Source organism: Sceloporus undulatus, chromosome 2 (genome assembly GCF_019175285.1).
Source record: "Sceloporus undulatus isolate JIND9_A2432 ecotype Alabama chromosome 2, SceUnd_v1.1, whole genome shotgun sequence".
NCBI classification, from domain to species: Eukaryota; Metazoa; Chordata; class Lepidosauria; order Squamata; family Phrynosomatidae; genus Sceloporus; species Sceloporus undulatus.
Genome location: NC_056523.1, coordinates 278,923,676 through 278,940,551, shown reverse-complemented (window position 1 = coordinate 278,940,551; position 16,876 = coordinate 278,923,676). Strand labels below are relative to the sequence as shown.

Genomic DNA, 16,876 nt, shown 5'->3' with positions numbered 1-16,876 from the left:
AAATGAAGAGGGGAAAGTAAGAAATCAAAAAATTATATTTTCACCAGCACTTTGTTTACTCTTTTTGTTTATAAGAGAAAATAAAAATCTTATTAGTAAAAAACTAGTATCATTTTATTTTGTCTAGCAGCCCATACTGGGATTGCTTCAAAGCTTTCATAAAAATTGGTCTATTTCACTACATTTGTTATCTAAGTGTTATTTGTACATTTACTGTGTATTTTAATCTAATAAAAATCTTTTTTTTTTAAATGGAAAGACCTACATATATTAGCTTTCTATCCTGTCCTCATCTCTCCTCCTGCTGAGCTGAATGCAAACTACTTTTGTCTTTTGATCTCATTTTGCACCAACATAAGTGAGTTGAAGAAGAAAGGGAGGGACAGAAAGTGAAATATTTTAAAAGCAGTTGAAAAAGTGAGACAACATATAATAATCAGGATTGTCCCTGACAAATAGGAACAGCTAGAGTGTATGCATTGGGGAGGAAGGCAAGCAGGAAGAGGTTCAGCAGCATGTAGGAGCAATTGGGAGTTGGTGAATGGGAGATGTGGACAGACATCAGTGTCTGCAGACAGTGTGAGCTAGGAAGTTAAAGCAGCAGCAGAACCCCATCATTGTGGCTTGCAATGAGTATCCCATTTCAACCAGTTCTGGTATCCAGCTGCCTAAGGCAGTTGTCTCACTCTGGTTAATGGTGGAGCAACCCTGCTTGTGAACTGTAAGCCATTTCATAATGGAGTGCATGAAGCCTTGCCTGAATTGGCAGATTACACAGACACACACAAACGTTTGGGTGGAATGTTGGGATAAAGTGAAATTAAAAGAGAATTCATATCTAAAGAGCACAAGTGTTCACATTAGCTATGATCAGAAAGAAGCAGTAGTTAGATTGTAGTACAAACATCCTAGCATGGCTAAGCTGGGGAACACATTTAATGTAAAGAAAAATCATTTGGGACAAAGAAGGGTAAAACTAGAATATTTTTCAATCAAGAGTAACTATTTCATCTGCAGCTCTGAAGGAAACCACACCTACTTTTCTCATGTGATTTCTGTTATTCGCCCTCATTCATTTTTTTCCTTTAAGTCAGATAGCAGTGTGTCATTATCTTACAGGGCCTCCTGTAGTGGTCTCATAGACTGTATCATTTTGCCATCATTACTCTCCCTTCAGAAAATCCTGGCAGTAGAATATTAAAACAATATCACCATAAACATGGCAAAATGTTGTTGTAATCACCATCACCACCAGACGTACTACAACCACATTTATCTTTCTAAAATCTGTAAGGTAGATTGCCCCAACAGCAAGGTAGGAAACTGTGGCCAGTGAGTCAAATTGCCTCTCCAGAGCCATTTTGCAATCTCCAAGGATACCACTCACTTCCAAAATAGTTGCATTTCTGAAAACTCACAATATTACATTATCTTTGTCCTAGACCACTTCTGTTTTAGATCTGGGGACCTTTTTTTCAAAACAAGAAGTGATTCTTTGGCCTAAAACAGCCTAGGGACATTTAAAAAAAACATTAAAAATGCGTTTAATAGAGGATGTAGGGGAAATTTTGAGTAAAAAAAATCAATAAAATAAAAATGGGGAGTCATAGGAACCGTGATGGAGGCTGTTATTCTCCATGATATAACAAGGGATTAGTGCAGTCCTTGTAGCTTGGGCAGTTGCCATCCCTGCTGTAAGCATTTTGACCAAAGACGAATTTAAACTAGGGTTTCCCTGTTGCAAGTCTAGCACTTGGTGACCTTGGGCAAGTCACACTCTCTCAGCCTCACAGGAAAGCAAAGGTAAACTCCCTCTGAAAGAATCTTGCCAAGAAAACCCTATGATACGTTCATCCTAGGGTTGCCATAAATCAGAAATTAGGTGTATTTACCTCCTCCATCTCACTTCCCAGTTGGTTCTATTGCCTTCATATTTTATGTGTTCACTTCCAACAAGCCTCTAGTTGGCCAGTGTAGGAGACAAAGATAAATTTTCGATTTCTTCTTATAGCTTTTTTACATTAAGCCCCTAATATTAAGATACTTGCACCCATCTATACCATATGAAGTAAAGTGGGTTTACCACAGCCCAATACATGGAAGACCTTCTGCTTTCAAGCTTTTCCAAGAGGAACAATTTTACCAACCAGTTCATAAACATTTTCCCCTTATGAATTCTACTCCACAGTTCATAGTTTTGTCATTTTTTATCTAAACCAGCATCTTATATTACTCTTTTAGTCAGTCAAAAGACTTGGCTGTCAAGGGGAAGTTTTGTCATATTTCTGTCATGTTGGTTGCAGTTAGAGGCAAAGAACAGAAATAAATTCCTAATTGGGAACAATAATTTGGTACAGGTGATAGTTTGATCAGATTGGACTCTTCAGTTCAATTTCAGGTCAACAGTGAACTCCAGCAATCCCTTTTAAAATCACTGATATATTCTAGTGAGCTATTTTCAGTGCTGACCTACATTCTTGACACATCACTGACTTCAGTGGGGTTGCATGAGGTGAACATCAATGAATAACTTGAATGCAGAATTTTATGCCCTCAAATTGTGCCTATTTAATAGCTGTTCCATTGGCACAATATCAGTTTTCTCACTCTGCTCCTAATTCAGAGATGTATGTGTAGCGTGATAGACAGCATGTGTGTATCTGCCTATATATCAAATGATTATCAACTTGGATAGTCCCAAGTGCCTACTAGATTTTTATATGTTCAGGTGAATATTCAATGTACAGTTATAATTCAAACTGAACCCACCTCACTTCATCAATATTTCAGAACAGATTGTCCAAGAAAAGTCTTATTATTTGGGGACATTTTTTTCCTGGATTAAAATAATTTTATTAAGTTTCTGACACAAAAGAACATAAAACATTCAAAGACAAATCTTCACAACACCCAACGCCCCTCCTTTCTGCCTCCTTTTTAAAACAAAAACTTCCCACATTTCTCACAATGTACTATCATATGACACACCAAAGTACCCCTAAGGCCCAAAACAGATGAACCCAAAGGAGTGATGCAAGGCCACCTCCACCATTCATGCTAGGAACGCAGCAAACGCACATGTGCAATTCCAGTCTGGGCTACTGCTGTGATTCTGAACCAGACTGCCAGAAGAAATGGATTCTATCTGCTCCTTCTTGGCCTGATTCTTTTTTGTTGGTGCAACTTCAGGCCACATTTGGAGCATGTGTCATGTAAACAGCACGCACCCAATATGGTCTGAAGCCATGTCATTCTTCCCATCTGTTTGGGGCCTAATTTTAGTTTGTATGAACTATCAAGCAATTTTCTATTTTTTTATAATACAAACTAAATACCAGTATAGACCAAACACCATTATTAAACTTCATTACCTTCATTAATCAACATTACTTTCTACAAAATGAATTGCAAGGTACTTGCTTTGCCATCTATATCCAAAATCCATAAGTAGTTGTCTCTCCTTAATACTCATTCATAAATTCTATTGCATACCCCTAAATTAAATTTGTTAATTTTTCCATTTCCACAATTTCCAACCATTAGTCTGGACTTTTCTTTATTTTCCAGTGTCTTACTAAAACCACTCTAGCTGCTGTTAATATATGTCTAAATAAAATACCATGTCTCTTTCCCCTTTTATCCTCTTCACTTATCATATTTAACAAACATACTTTTGGTTTCAAAATCAGTTTGATTTCTAAAATCTGTTGTGCCCATTTACTTACTTTGATATATGTGTGTCTCTGTTGTGTGCCTTCAAGTCATTTCCAACTTATGGCAACCCTAAGGGAAACCATCATGGGACTTTCTTGGCATGATTTGTTCAGATGTTTGCTATTGCCTTTCCTCAGTGGCATCACTAGGGAGATGCTAACGGTACGGACCACAACAGGTGGGGGTGACACCACTGCTGCTTAAACATCTGCTTTTGGGCAGAAATGAGCTGTGGTATTCACCTGTGTCCCATTAAAATGCTAAATAGGTGGGGTGAGGCTAAGAGGAAGCTGAAAGGAGAGGCCCAAGTGGGTTTTTAATTAAATTTTAAATAAAAAATTAAATAACAAATAATAACAATGCAAGATACATTCAACATTCTGCAAAATGGCACAGAGATAAGACAAAGTAATTTCTAAAGATGAGAGCACATGTAAAAATAGCTGACATGATGCATACTTATAAAATGGTCTTTACCTGCAGAGTAGAGTTGCTCAATTGTAAATGCCTATCAGATTCTGATCTTAGACGAAGGTGGGAACTGTGCAGCATTCAAGATTATGTTGATCTGCAGACTTTTGGGATTCCTCACCATTGGTTCTTCTGGCTGAGGCTGATGCAATCAGAAACATCTGATTGAATTCCCAACTCCTATTTAGATCCTTGCTTCGTTAAAATATGACACTACATACGAGATGCTGAAATCTGTAAGAGATATCCAGTAGAACTTACTGTTTTAAACAGAAATAAAGAAAAGCCTGACACCAGTAAGATAAAGCAGGTAACTGTTAAAACCAGCTGCCTACTGCAAGAGTTCAGGGAGCTCAAAGTAATGCAAGTGACACTTCAAAAGAGTCAATAAAAGATGAGTGTTACAAGGAAGCTGCCAGGTGAAAGGCATAAAATGATGAAAATGAATACAGATCATCTTGTATGTTAAACCATGATCAAACTTCCATTAGTGACCCCTCATCTGTGTGTGTGTGTGTTGAATAATAGAACACAAAGCTTTTCAAAGCATGAGACATGTCTGTCTTGGGTGATTCAGGCCATGAGATTCTCCCTAATCTCCAACATTTTGCATGTTGGCAATGCACAGTTCCAAAGTCTTACTCCATGAACATACCAGAGCAAAGCAGGAGCCTTTACTCATCACATTTTTTGTACCTTCCAACATAAGAACTGAACAACAATAATTTACATTTTTCTTGGCATTTAAACCACTTCACAGACACATAATGCAGTTCTTACTTAGAGATGTGTAGACTACAGAGTGTTAGTTACAGACAGAGGCCTCTTGTGCCAAGTGAAATGGCTTTGTGTGTGTGTTCATACCATTAAGTTGCCTACCAACATATGGCATCCCCATGAATTTCACAGGATTTTCTTACACAAGGAATATTCAGAGATTGATTGCCATTGCTTTTCTCTGAAATATAGCTTACACTCCTGGCATTCCTTAGTGGTCCCCATCCAAGTATTAAACAGGCCTGACCCTACTTAGCTTCCAAGATCGGATGCGATCTAGTGTCTTCAGAGTATTTATACCAGCCTAAACCACTTCTGTTAGTTGATGTCTGAGACCAGTTGGCAGAGGGATGTGCCTACCCATCTGGCAGAAGAGCCAAAAAAGAGAGGAGGAGAGAGGGAGGAGGAAAGTTCTGACAAATCCAAACCTCCTGCAGAGCAGGTACAAAGTAACCATGTCAGCACAAAATGAAGCCAGAGGCAGAAGCAGAGTCATGCATTCCTAGGTTGGGAGAGGGTTAGATTCACCATCCCTTCAGCTGGCCTAGTGTCAACTCAGCCAGTCCTTGGCCATCTTGGTGAATCAGAACCATACTCATACTCAGTAAAATTTACAATGGGGGGATTATGGCTCTCCAGATGTTGTGGACTTTTATCTCCCATCATCCCTTTTTATTGTCCAGGCTGAGTGGAGATTATGGAAATTGAAGGCCAGAATATCTGGAGGACTATAGAGTCCCTACTCCTGCTTTGCAACAACTTTGTTGTTTTCCACTTTATTTTTTTGGTAAATCCAAATTATTATTTATAATTTATAAAAAGCATTTTATATAACTTTTCAGCCTTACAAAAAAACCCCAACTAAACCAAACCAAATATCAAGTAACATAAAATAGACCCTACAATCCAACAGAGCAAAAGTAAAGCCTTCGATCATATATTAAAAGCCAGTGGAATAAGAATGTGTTCATTGTCTGCCTAAGCCACATCAAGGATGGATTAGCCTCATTGCATTGGAGTGAATTCCATAACAAACGTATTAATATTTTTCTCCCCATTTTCAGGGAGTATTCACTGGCTAGTGACTTTATTCTTAGAACAAGGAGTACATGCTTCAGAGGTCTGCCTCTAAAGTAGCAATCCCTGTTACACATATACTTCTGAGTATACTTCTTAAAGAGAACCAGCATGGTGTAGTGGTTTGAGTACTGGACTGTGTCTCTGGAGATCAGGGTTTCATTCCCCACTCAACCATGAAACCTACTGGGTGACCTTGAGCAGGTCACATTCTTTCAGCCTTATAGGAAGGCAATAGCAAACTTCCTGTGAACAAATCTGTCCATGAAAACTCCATGATGGGTTTGCCTTAGGGTCATGCTAAGTCAGAAATGATGAAGGCACACAGCAATGACAAAACATGTTAAAAGACAATCCTGTGGAAATCCCATCACGTTCAGTGAGGTTTACTTTCAGGTAAGTAAGTATAGAATCACAGTTCCATGGTACTACGCCATCTCAGTACTGTACTAGACATGATGAAATGCTGAATGTTTTCAAATGCAGCAAGAGTGAAAACTATGGAAGTAAGTAAAATAATTCAGTGCTTCCTATCCCCATACCACTTAGATTTTTTTCCCATCTCAGGAAATAAAAGAACATCTGTGCGTACATTTCATATTAGATCCAGGATTGTTCTTACAAAGATGCTCTTATGTTTGTTTGTTTCTGTTTTTTAATTAAGTGCTTGGGGGTATGAGCATATCCAAGGCTTAGCTGTATTCAGAGTCTGCTTTTTTCAGAAACTCAGATCAGAAGCTTTAATTGACATCTCTGAATCATATTCAGTGATTTGCCATGTGTGGCAAAGTTCACATGTCTGATAAAATGATAGCTCTAGAAGCCTGGGAATTTTTTATTAATAGCATCATGTTTTGAAAGGTTTCTCACTAGGCAAGGCTAATGGAACTTTAAAAATATGCTTTTGTATATTTTTGGTGTGAATTCTGTCTAATTCATATACGTAAATTCTTGTCTCATTCACAGTTAAAAATAAATTGGTTTTAAAACTGGTGGAAATGGAATCTAAACTGTATCACACTCAACATACTATTTATAATATTAATGCTGCTGACTATTCTCTTCTATACCATTCCAGTGCAGGCAAGAATTTTGGGATCACTTGGAAGCATTGGAGAACATGTTGGATATTTCTTAAATTTATGACCCACCATAAATATCTTTGAGTTGATCTTAATGTTGTTGAAAGAGTCAAGAATGAACTTTCTCCCATTAAAATCCTCTGTACTTTAATGTCAGAACAAGATTATTGTATCCATTCTTTTTTTTTTCTCATTTCACATACATCAAATTTATATCAAGTATTTGGTATCCATTCTTTTTTAACAGGAAGTCTTACATCAATGTGATCTTGTGAATGTTTGATTGCTAGATTGCATCAACATAAAAATCAAACCATTATATAAGAAATATAGAGATGTTGAGAGGATGTGAAGTGTAAAATAATATCTTGTGAAGTCTTATACTTTACGCTGTACTTTTCAAGATACATCTGTCTGGGTGTAAAATATAGATGCATAGTGAATGTACCTTTTCATTTACCTGCAGCCTGATTCCCAAACTCAGCAAAGTTCCTCCCAAGACTTAGGCATTTACTTTTGTTTTCTATGTCCAATATTCTGAATAACTCCTCAAACTCCACAGAAAAAGGAATCACAGTTCTTACCCGAGTGAGAGAGCTAATGTGGGTAGTGGTTTGAGTGTTGAACTACAGCTCTGGAGATGAAGGTTTGATTCCCTGCTCAGCCAGGAAATTCACTGGGTGACCTTGGGTGAGTCATACTCTCTCAGCCTCAGAGGATGGCAATAGCAAAACTCCTCTGAACTAATCTTGCCAAGAAAGCCCCATATTGGGTTCACCATAAGGCAAACAACAACAACAACCTACAAGTATCCATGAGGATGTGCAATATTGAATGTGCAGCTGGCTGGCGTCTTTGCCTACATTGCATGGATTTGCCTGATTTTTCATGGCTGCACATTGTTGACAGAGGGAGGGTGAATAGATGTGAATTTCACAGCAAAGTGAAGACAATTAAGTGTTGATGAGAATATACAAAAATCCACAGCAGTTCACATACTTACATATGGACTAGCCCTTTGTCCTATGTCTCAGGCACCAAAAATGCCTTTGATTTGCCCTGGGCATGTCCTACTAGTTTCACTGACATATTGCAAAATGCTTGTAAACAGAACTTGGCTTAAACTCTCACTGCATGCAATTTTATTAAACAAATTTTTCATATGAACAGTGGTGTAGTAGTAAGTTTTAAACACAGAGATTATCACAATAACCTCAGCTATGTTCCCCCACTGACATTCCAAAAATATGGCTAACTCTGCTGGTTATCTGTATTATCAAAAAGCAAGTTCGACAAGTTTGTTTCTTAACCAGGAGCAGGACTTTTCTAAAGTTAATGTGTCTTGATAGACCATTTAGGACCAAGCTATCTCCAAACATTTTTCATTACAACTGGGATAGTTTACAAGAATATATTATTGCTGGAAATATCCAGTTTTAACCCCATCTACTTTTGAGGCTACAGTTCAGAACTGTGGCAAGTAACATAACCATCACTGCTTCCAGTCAAAAAGCGCCCATGTACTTGATCAGCCCTGGCTACACTGCACCACTGTGTATGATCTGTTTTATTTCTTAAGCAAAGACATAGAAAACCACCTCCACTAATGTACCCTGCAGTTTTTATTGAAATTATATATTCCCTCTCTATACTGGCCCATTTGTTTGCTATGAATTTCATATGGAACATTCAGAACTAGTAGGAGTTATAAATGGACATTACTGCTGTCACACTGGATGGTGACAATCTTTAAAACACACACACTCCCACACACAAACCAATGAAAGCCACCTATAAGAATCAATGTGCATGAATCACACAAAAAGAACAAAAGCCACAAGTGATAGTAATATAGTTATAATAGTAATATACATCAAAGTTGATATCTTACTTTTTTCATATAGCTGAAATTTTGCACATGCTGACCACATCTACTGCTTCTACATGCCTTCTTTCTTAAGGAAAATCAAAGTTGCTAGGAGGAAGAAGAGGAGCTTCTTCTTTCTCTTCCGACTGAGCCTCACCCCACTCACATCATCTCTTCAGTGTTAAAGAGACACAGGTGAACACAACAGCCCATTTTGGCCAAAAGGCAAATGTCGGAGGAACAGTGGTGTCGCCCACTTTAGTGTATCACCTGGTGTGGCCCATGCCCTTGCACCATGTAGTGACTCCCCTGCCAGTAGGATTTACATAAATGTTTAATTACCTATTTCCCATTGATTCAATAGGTCTACTCTAGTTGGCACCAACAATTGGATTGATCCAAATGATCTTACTAGACAAGTGTAAGACAATTAATTTGAAGAAAAGAGAAAGAACACATAGGCATGTCAAGATTCAAGTCTAAGAGCCCATTCACACAGCACAATTATAGCATTATGATTTGACTTTAACTGACTTGGCAACATCCTATGGAATCCTGTGGTTTGTAGTTTGATGAGGTACTAGAGCTCTCTGGCCATGTATTCTGTCTGAATGGCTGTCCCTAATCTGCAAGTCCTACAATTCCATAGGCGTCAACCATGGCTGTTACAATGCATTCTTTGGTCCAAAACACACTGCAGAAATAATCCAATTTGGGGCTGCTTCAACTGCCCTGGCTCAATGCTAGGCAATCCTGGGAACTGTAGTTTTTTTGAGACATTTAGCATTCTCTGTCAGAGAGCTCGGGTGCCACAAACTACAGTTTCCAAGATTCCCTGGCACTCAGCCAGAGCAGTTAAAGTGGTCTCAAACTGGATTATTTCTGCTGTGTGTTTTGGACCATAGTACTATAATTGTGCACTAACGCCCTAAGGAAGAAATACAAAATGATACCCTATTGGCTCCCATATTTTCACTCTGTAACTGGTGGAAGGATAAAGTCTCATAGAGTATGTTGTATGTGAGAGCATAAGGTTGGATCAATATGCTGTGCCTTCACAATTAGTATACTCATAGCCTGGAACATGTAACAGGGTGTTTTTTTAATTAAAATTATTTTTAAAAATATTATTTTTAATGTTATTTTAAAAAATCACATCTTACCAAATTTTCACTTTAACCACATGAAACAATGTACATGTAAATACATTTAGGCTATGAGTATAATATTTTAATTTAAAGGTATAATTTTAATAATTAATAATTTTGCTATTTGTTTATGTCACAACTGTTGCCATTAAATTATTGAGGATTCTGTATGGTATATTGTGGAAGCAGATCGATCAGGCGGGTGATACCATGAGTTACTTTGCTTGGTGACACCAACCCTAGTGATGCCACTGCCTATTGGTACAATGGATCAACTCAGTTAATTTAGCCCATTGTTTTCATTTTATTCATGTGTGTTTTGACTTCAAGAATTGCATAATAATATTTCAATTTGTCACTTTACATTCATTCAGGGTTTTTTTCTGCATCTCCATTGTACATAGATTTCCAAGACAGATGACCGAGGAAAGTAAAACCAAAATCTCACCAGTCCTGCCCATTTTATTTTACAGCTTTAAAAAATTGATTATGCTTCCTTCCTTATCCCTTAAATATAATTTAATGCCCATGATTTTAACATTTCCATTTTGCACATTATAATAAATTTACATATTATATAGTATTTTATAACTATTTGTACACAGACACATGATATGAAATGGGTTTTAATCCCACAGAAGATGTTTAGCAACATCTTTAACTGTTGAATATTTCATCTGGATTAGTAGCACCCAGAAACAGTAAAAGAAATGAGAAGAAGTAACGCTGGACTCACTAGACTCTCAAGTCGACTCGCTGAAATGTTAGTCAACGCATTTTTCCTCCTGCTGCCACTACCTGTTAATTTCAGTGGGTTTACTATAGGTGGAATTAACACTGGATTTTATCCCAAAATACAACTGAAATCTCTAACAGATTGTACTATATATTATACCATGACATTTATAATACTTTTTGATAAAGGTGAGTCTATTTGCATAGAATCGCCCTGATACAGAGTAACCCATATGTATACAATATTATTATTATTATTTCATCAAGTAAAATATTGTGCACAATTTTAGCTGCTCCCTGGGACCATTCCAAACAGATGCTGAAGGTCACAGTTTCTATGGATTGGTGAAACCTTCCTAGGCATACATTCTCTGACTTACAAGCAGTTATTCTCAAACAAATGTATATCAAAAAGAAGATAAGAAAGAGAAACAAATGAACTGGGATATATTCACAAATCCCAATCCACTAGCAGAGGTATGAAAAGAGACAGTGGTGTCTTGGTAAACATGATAAATTAATACATATGTCCTCACAACTAGGCAAGCAACAAAACAATTCTTCTCAACCAAGATTCTGACTTCAAGGTAACTGATTCTTGGTAAGCAGATTTATTGCTTTCACACCTCAAAACTGTCTGAGAACCAGCCTGACAGGCCAGTATCACCTTACACAACTGTTTGAAGGTTTGCGGCCAGTGTCACAGATCTTTCTGCTTGCTATGACACTCTGATCCTACCCCCACAACTATATAATTGCTAATCTGCTAATATACCAGAGGTTTAATTTTAATTCTATCAGTGCATCTGAAAATGTGACTTGAAATCCATTAAAATGCATGTTAAAATGAAATGAATTAAAGGTGCTATTAGAGTCCTCCTCACCACCACTACCCACCTTTTTCCTTTTATGCTGTGAAAAGGGAAGCACAATTTGTGCTCTGTTGTACTAATTCTACTTGCAGTTTCTTTGATTTTTTCAGAAACCTATTGGATTGAAAGACAAAAAGTGTGTTTGTGTGTGTGTGTGTGTGTGTGTGAACACACCATGCGAAGAACTAAAGCTCCTCTACATACTAATTATACATTCATTCTATGACTACATGCCTTTATATTGTCCAAAAAAGCACTGGTATGCGCATGAAAATAATATAGAAGCAGCTTTGGCTTTGGGGTATTTGACTACCTTGGAAAGGACATGGCTGAGAATAGCACTGATAATAAAAGCCTCACACACTAGTACATTTTATAGGAGATCCTACTTGTTACATCCATGACCCTTAAAAACAACTCTTCTCCTCCAATCCTAACAACAACATCAATGAAGATTGCAATACCTGTATTCAAAGTATGCCAGGGGCAGGTTTCCAAAAGCATTTGCTTTGGCTTCATTTCCTAAAATAGTGCCACCCACCACCAATTTGTTTCGCAGTAGCAAGTTGCTCAGATGTTTCAACTTTCTCAAAGACATCTGAAGAAGTGGATAGAAATCCACAAAAGCCTGTTAAAATAAATCAATTAGTCTCAAAGATGCTGCTAGATTCTTCCCCTCTACTTTTTCTTCATTTTTTTCTGTTTACGTTAAATCAGCCTAACATCATCTTATCTTTTAATACTGACTTGATTACAGCCAAATGGTGGGATGGTGATCACCAGTGCTTGGAAATGTCTCTTCATAATATTTTCCATAACAGTGGTGGGATACTAAGAATTGTAGTCAAAAATAAGCTTTCCAAGCTCTGTTGATCACTGATGAAGTTTGATTAGGGACAGTTTCTATCAAATACCCCAGGCTGCCTCTATCTGGTTTCTGCCTATTTGAAATCACAGTAGTATTTAATGGAAATTTGTATAATATTTTAAAATTATATTCAAAAATCCTCCTTGTAAGATAGGCTTTATATTTTCAATTTTTTTTCTGGGTCCTTACAATCCATCTAAATTAGGATAATTAAATAATACAATAAGACAGACAATGGAAAGAGAATTTATAAACAGTTAATTCTTTTAAAATTTTGCCTTTTTCCCAGAGTTAAAATTGCCATTCAGGAATATTCTTCATATATTCAGGCAAAAAGTAAGAAATTATTTTGAATCCCATTGTTTCTTCAAATAGGTAAAGGACCATCTATTTCCCCATATCTATATTAGGAATTTCCACTGAAATCTATAGGACTGCCATGTATGGACTGATGGTATATTACTCTTTAAATAATTTCTCCAAAGTCAAATACTTAAAAGCTATTTCATCACATCAGCTTCCGCCTTGAAATAGCAGGCAGGAATTACATTGCTGGCCTGTTAAAATGTTAGCAACCACATTTCATTTTTTGAAAAGGCAATTTATTTGTCCTGAAATAAAGAGTTGATTATATCTCTTATTACTGTTACAAGAACTTGATATATCACAAAGAGGAAGAGTTACAACATGTACCAACTATCAGCCAGGAAAAATGAATCTGATTCATAATTCACTCTGAGAATGTCTAGTTAGTCAATCAAGTGATTTGTAATCATAAAGGCTGCCAGGAATTGAATGAATAACGGGCCATACTAAAATCCTTGGATTTCCTAGTATTCTTATTTCATTATGTGACTTTTATTGCTATTTCTGGTAGTTGTCTCTACTTCAGTAGAACAAATTAAACACCATGCAGATATTTGTGTGCATCTATTTGGCCATTTAATGTGCGTACAAAGAGACTGACCAGTGTAGGAGCAGACAAAGCTGGGGTTTTCTCTGTGTGAAAACTGAACCTTTTTTTACGATGCAAAGCTGAGGGAGAAACAGGCGATCTTACCCACCCGCATTTCTTCCTGAAAGCATTTTGGGGGTAATGAATCTTAGCATAGATCATACTGTTACAGTACATTTTCTCAAGTTATTTTATAACTATAGAAATGACATAATTCATATAGCATGCCATCTGTTTAACAGCAGCATCCCTTTCCCAGCCTCTTAATCTTTACAGATCATCAACCTATTCTCTTAGCTAAAAAGCAACAGCCATATTATAGCATCCTAAATAGCATGCTATCTCCAAAAGTAGATTTCTGTAAAAACAGTAACCCAACTAAAGATAGGGAAATAGAAAATGAAACTACATTACCAGAAGTTGATGCACATCTTCTTGAATGCATGCGTTCATTTGGTTTCTTTTCACGCAAGAATAAGATCTTGTTTAAGAGAGGATTCTGACATTACACATGAAAATCTTAACAATTTAGGATCTACTGCATGTTAATATTTGTTTCTTTTTATTTATTTATTTTTCTCATATAATATTTTTGTAATAATTTATGTCTGCTAGTGTTTGGACCAAGGAAAACTGATCCAAAATAAATGAACAATGTATGAATATATTGTAAGAATGTTGTAAAAATGCTTTCTGCGATGAGTAGCACATACATGTGAAATCTTTTCATCCTTTTCTTTTATATATATAAAAATATTTTTAAATGACATGGCAAATATATTCAATATGATATATTTTTACAGTTGCATTGCTGGCCTGACAGCAAGACCATAAAATCTGTTATTGCTTGATAAGCTTTCTATCAGCAATCTATATGTGTTCATCAAGAATATGATTGCTAACTTCCTCTTACAATTCAGCATAACCACCTCCAGAGCAAGTATGCAAAATTTGCAATTAATAGACCATCACATCAGTTTCAGCACAGGACAAAAATTCTTTGTCCAAAGAAAAATGTTGAGATAAATATTTAGAATGTAAAGATCATTAAATTAAATTAAAATATATATTTATGCTTCTATTTTCATAGACGGTTCCATTACTGCACGTGTTTTTGCAAATATAAAATACATTGTAATAATTGTTTTAAAGTTCGTAACTTTCAATTTCATGGATAAAAGAAAATTTAAAAATACTTTGAGGCAACTTATTTTAAAAAATAGTAACCTGTTGTTTTTTCCAGTGAAGTCAGTATGGTAAGAAAAACAAAGAGGATGGCTATTTTACAAAACAGTCAAAGTGGCAAATACATTGCATTTGCTATTAGACAGTTTTTTTAAATAAAAAAAAGAAGAGGGAGAGGAAGAAGAATAAGGAACAACAAGGATCCCAAATAAGCTTTATAGAACTCTGAATTAATCATTCTGGTATGTCATCATTTAAATTAATGTTTGCTTTTAGCAGTACAAATTGTTACAGAAAAGCCTCATCTTCTTTTCAAAGGTCTGTTGGCTATAAATAAAATCAATATTTTTATATTTACAGTATGTTTTGTTTATAGCTTACATGTTTTACAGTTACACTATATATTAAGCCTATGAATATAAGAAAACCTAAAGAACGCAAAACATGAATAATCAGCAGCATTATTCTTTCACACACATAGAACATCTACAAAACTGTATTATTTAATGCTCGTTTCCAAAAATCACTTATATACCATTAAGACCTGTGTTCATATGCTCAGGTCTTTTATCAAACAGAGGTAAAATGAAGAATATATTTAAGTGCCTTACTGACTGTCTTTACTTACAAGTAGGTCACCATAAGTCAGAAATGGCTTGAAGGTACACAACAAGAACAACATCAATAACATATACCATCAAAATCAATAGGATATACCTCTCACTAAATGTGTTTAGCATTAGGTGTTAGTCACGACTGAGGCTATGAACATAAGCATTGGAAGTAAGTTCTATCAAAATCAGTGGGATTTACTTTCCTATAAATGTCTTCACAATTGAAGTGTAAGCATATTAAGGTGCTCATCTTTAACATTCCTTCATAGCACAATAGGAGCAGCTTATATCAATTAAGGTTGCCCCAGGGATCCTGAGCAATCCAAACCTGTTCCCCTTCTTTCTTCAAGAAGCCCCACGAAAATATAGCTAGGAAATGTAATGCATGAACTCGTGGAAAGGGTTACTAAACTGCAATCAGATGGGTTGCTTTCCTATCTATCTGGAACAAATTGGAACTAACATGTTTAAGTCTCTACAACACATTAACATTCCTGAAGTCCTCCAGACTCCTCAGAGCCACTTTTGTTAATGGTAGCAATTTTCTCAATACTCTGAAATGTAGTAAAACTAAAAAGCTGCTAAGATGTTTAATGCAGTGTAGAGTTACAGAGACAATTGGATATAACTAATTCTGATAGCTTGGTCAAACATACGAATATACATTTGTAAGATCCCACCACATGGAACAAAGGGGATTGTACAGAACAAAGCATTCACAAAGTAACTTTCTAGCACTCTGTCAACTGTATTTTTCATAAAACAGATGCCTGATTCAAAACTAAACATTTCCTCCCCTACCCTCCCCCCGCAACCTTCACATTTTTACCTTGTGGTCTGTGTTCCCCTTTTGATTAGCAGAAATTATTCATTTTTTAAAATTAAGAGTTTTTAATGAACAATAAACAGGTCAGCTGAATTGTGCAATACTAAGCAATGTCATTTTAATCTTTGATAGAACAACACACATAGAAGTGCATTTTACCATCATTAGTATAAAAGCCTTGCAGTGGCAGAGGTTAATGGCTGGGCAGGAGACTGTGCATCCTCTCTAAATATCATTCAAAAGTGTTTGCATATTAGCCACTTGAACACCCTTCATCTTGTAAATCAAGTCCATTAAACCTCTAGGTTAACAATAAAACATCTTGCAAAAAAAAATTAATCAAACCCATCAAGCTACTAGATTTTCACAAGACACTAAAACTAATGCCTTGCTGCAGTGGCTGTTGTTGTTATAAATTATTTCAGGGAAAACTGGAATTGGTATAATTTGCAGAAAGTAATTAATGATTCCTCAATCTTAGGAATTCAGTTTTTACAGAGCAGATACTTCTGAATATGCACAGCAAGAATATGTTTCCCCAATAAGTCTTTTGTGCCCTGTTCCTTTACCGGAAAAACAAAAAACAAAGAAGATTACTTAAAAGAAACTCTTAATTCTTGTTTTCACCTTTGTAGCTTTGATTCTATGTTGGATGAAGATGTATTAACAAGTGCATTTCTGTGTT

The 16,876-nt window shown here is 36.2% G+C and overlaps 1 long non-coding RNA gene across 9 annotated transcripts in view; it reads right to left on the bottom strand.

Moving 5' to 3' along the window:
• LOC121922518 overlaps positions 1–16,876 on the bottom strand; it is an 85,940-nt gene that overhangs the window by 43,794 nt on the left and 25,270 nt on the right. For 8 of the 9 annotated variants that reach the window (XR_006102179.1, XR_006102171.1, XR_006102174.1 and 5 more), the window contains exon 2: positions 4,192–4,419. The exons of the other annotated variant lie outside the window; for it this stretch is intronic. This is a non-coding gene — a long non-coding RNA (uncharacterized LOC121922518). The remainder of the gene's footprint in view (positions 1–4,191; positions 4,420–16,876) is intronic. 9 annotated transcript variants of the gene reach the window in all.